This window comes from Neofelis nebulosa, chromosome 8 (assembly GCF_028018385.1).
Source record: "Neofelis nebulosa isolate mNeoNeb1 chromosome 8, mNeoNeb1.pri, whole genome shotgun sequence".
In the NCBI taxonomy this organism is placed as follows: Eukaryota; Metazoa; Chordata; class Mammalia; order Carnivora; family Felidae; genus Neofelis; species Neofelis nebulosa.
In genome coordinates, this window is record NC_080789.1 from 56,130,267 (window position 1) to 56,134,526 (window position 4,260).

Genomic DNA, 4,260 nt, shown 5'->3' on the forward strand with positions numbered 1-4,260 from the left:
AGAAATGAATATATATATATATATGTATATATATATATACATATATATATATATAAATTATATAAATGAATATATACACATCAATGGAATATTAGCCATAAAAATGTAAATCTTGCAATTTGCAACAACATGAATGGATCTGGAGGGTATAATGTTAAGTGAAATAAGTCAGTTAGAGAAAGACAAATACTACCATGATTTCACTCATATGTGGAATTTAAAAAACAGAATAAATAAACAAGGAAAAAAGAGACAAGCCAAAAAACTATAAAGAACAAACTGATGGTTACAAGAGGTGAGGTGGGTGAGGTCTTGGGTGAAATAGATAAGGGAATTAAGAGTACAGTTATCAAGATGAGTACAGGGTAATTATAGAATTGTTGAATTGCTATATTGTACACCTGAAACCGATATAACACTATATGTTAACTATACTCGAATTAAAAAAATAAGAATATAAAATAAAATTTTAAAAAAGCAAAAGAAATCTCCTAGGCTACAATTTGGAATTGTGACTGTTTTCATTTTAAGTACAACTATAATGATGTGAAGAAACATTGCTCAATAGAAACCACATCTACTTTTCCCACTGTTTTCCCCATATTTTATACATAAGAACATTTTGTTTTCAAATAATGCAAGTTTATAACACAGTTCTACCCAAGAGTTATGATTCAGTGATAATATGCAATCTGGCAAGATTCTTGACAACAAAAAATAATAAATTTTAAACATACTACTTTTAGTGTTAGGCATTTGAAGATTCGTAAAACATGGGCTTTAGTAATCTACAAAAGCTATACTAGGTAATTATTTTTGACAGTTTTTTGACAAAATAAACTATTTTACCTTTTAATGATAGTAGCAAATAGAATGTTAAGCTCTTACTTACTTTAATTTTAGACCCTAAATGCTTCAAGACTATGGTCAAGCACTGTAATGTACCATCCACTTCTCTGGTTCAGCACTGCCATTCCTGGATTTGATCGGTAGCATCTTTTCTCCTTCCCCACCCTAACACTGTACATTCAAACTCCACTAATGTTCTATTATCCCTGTCTGTGGTATTTTCTTCCTAAATTTCTAGGGAAATAAAATAGAGCTTATACTTACAAAACTTTGGAGATTCAGTTAAAATTATCAGCAATATAAATGAAACCTCAAAAGCTATAAAAATATATTTTTGTAGGATATATAATTATTTTATTTTGTTTTTCTACCTCTATTTCCATTCTCAAAAATGTTAGTATGTCTTGGGTCAAGCAGAAAAGGTAGGTACATAGAAAACAAGCTCACCTCCCTCTTGGGATTCACAAGAGTTTAAGAGACATATGCACTGTCAATGTCCCTTGACATTTTTGGTGTCTATTTTCTGATTCTGCAGTTGGGCCTATACTATGCTATAACATTCAAATTACGTTTGAGTTATTAGTAGGTTTTCCCATTCAGGGTTCTTCTTGGCTAAATCTCAACAGGCAGCCTAACCTGTGGTAAGATTTACTATGGCACTAGGAATATTAAATAAGGCTGTGCTACACAAAGCAGAACATAATTAGTGCCAAAGCCTAGTTCTGTCTGCACATTTACAGTCTATTTGAACTGCTGAAAAATGCTAGACTTGTTCAAATAATAAAGTCCTGCTTGAAATTTCAGTGACCTAATTTCTTGGAACAGTATTGTGTTCCAACTGCTATTGCAAAATGTCTTTAGGTGATTTACAAAATATTGATAGAGCAAATGTTACAACTCTTATCAGAAATGCTCTGGGACAGGGGCGCCTGGGTGGCGCAGTCGGTTAAGCGTCCGACTTCAGCCAGGTCACGATCTCGCGGTCCGTGAGTTCGAGCCCCGCGTCAGGCTCTGGGCTGATGGCTCGGAGCCTGGAGCCTGTTTCCGATTCTGTGTCTCCCTCTCTCTCTGCCCCTCCCCCGTTCATGCTCTGTCTCTCTCTGTCCCAAAAATAAATAAAAAACGTTGAAAAAAAAAATTTAAAAAAAAAAAAAAAAAGAAATGCTCTGGGACATTTTTCTGAATTTATCCATTCTTCATCTTGTCTTTTGTACTTAGTGAGGACAGAAATAGACACAGTTTCAGGGATGCTATGGAGAAACATACAATTTCCATGGCTAAGCCAAGTTTGAAGCACTTCGTTTAAACAAAGTTTGAATTTCTTTAGAATGATCTACAAAGATTCAAACTGCTCTTAAAATTATAAGAAAATATTTAATGCTTATTCTGTGCCAACTAATTTTCATTATTTTAAAATTTACACAGCTAATCCATGCTGATTTTATACAAGTTCAACAAATACAGATAGCAAAAAGGGAAAAATATATTAATTCCTCACCACTAAGAAATAAAAAGTATTACATTTTAATATATGTCCAACCAGAATTTTCTAAAAATATATTGCTTAAAAATATTGAACACAGTATTTCACTGGCTATCCATGTTCTGATATATGTTTTTCATTATAAATGGCCTCTTACTAAGCTTCCTTACATACACTTGTGTACTTATATGATTACCTTGAGATAGATTTATAAAATTAAAAAATTTAGATCACAGGAAAACATATTTTTAAAGGTTTTGATGCAAATTGGTTAAACTTCTTAAAAATTATTTAATGTGAATTTCCCTATTCTCAAATATCCTTTATAAGTATCTAAAAATCTTCATGTTAATAAAATTGTTTGAGGGGCACCTGGTTGGCTCAGTTAGTTAAGTGTCTGACTCTTGATTTCAGCTCAGGTCATGATCTCAGCTCAGGTCATGATCTCACAGTGGTGAGAGTGAGCCATGCTTCTGGCTCTGCACTGGGCATGGAGCCTACTTAAGATTCTTTCCCTCTCCCTCTACCATTCCCTTGCTTGCACTCTCTCTCTCAAAAAAAAAAAAACTTTTTTGATAAGATGCTCCCCATCATTCATCTGGGGGAAATGTTTTAAATACATGGTTTAAAACAAACTACATTAAATTCTTAAATATACAATTCTCATAAATAGGATAATATAAAAAAGATGTATTTCATAAGTGGAGAAAATAAGATGGAAATAGGATTGACTGAATGACTTTTGGGAGATTGGAACAAAAATAACTGCTTTTATATACATATAAAATCCTATTCTATTTAATTATTGCATGAGTATTTTTTTTTCGCTTCCAGAACATGGAACAGTGATTTTAGGTAATGACTCTTGTTGACCTAACAACCTAGTAATAGAACAAAAAGGCAAACTCATATTTCCAGTACCCTCAATTTCTTGTTCCTTTATATTATTCTACAAATGTAATTTTAAGATGCCTTTTTTTCACTATAATACTGAAGGAATTAAAAATCTTTTCATACAAACAAATTGGATTTGAAACCTGGAGAGAAGAATATCTAATAAGAATAATATAATTCTTTCTAAACATCTAAAGGGCTACTCTAAGTAAAGCAGAATTAAGACAGTATTTCTAAAAGCGTGTTGTATAAGATGTGAAATCATATCCTACTACAAGTAAAAAATGAATAAATAAATGAATATCTTCTTAATTTTAGGAGACACTAAATTACACATTAGAATCAGATTTGTTTGCCGCAAGAGATTACAGAGCTTTTAAATTTCCAGTACACGTTGAAGATTTCAAAGTGAGGGAAGTATTACACAGAATTTTATGAATGTGTATTTACAAGGAAGGTGGTAGGTCCAGTGCTCCAAGGGACATAGTTTGCTAAAAGCTTTGATTGTTTGAGTGAATGGGGCTTTCCTAATATTATCAGTTCAGTCTTCTAATCCAGAAAGATGAGAGACAGTGCAGAAGCCTTTGCAATAACAACCAACAGGCTAAACACAAATGGTAACAACACACCCACACCAATTCCTGCTAAGAACTCCTACAGACCTTGCTGTTCTACTTACCTTACTCTGCATGCGTGAAGAATAATTTTCCTTTACTCAGGTTATATTTACTTGCTGCTACTCAATCTGACCTGTTTTTGCTCTATCCATTAAGTTTGATACATCTTTTTAAAATTTTTATTTAAATTCCAGTTAGTTAACATATAGTGTGACATTAGTTCCAGGAGTAGAAGTTAGTGATTCATCACTTACATGTAACACCTAGTGCTCATCACAACAAATACCCTACTTAACGCCTATCACCCACTTAGCCCATCCCCCTTCCCACCTCCCCTCCAGCAACCCTCAGTTTGTTCTCCGTAGTTAAGAGTCTTTTATGGTTTGCTCCCATTTCTCTTTTCTTCCCCTTCTCCTA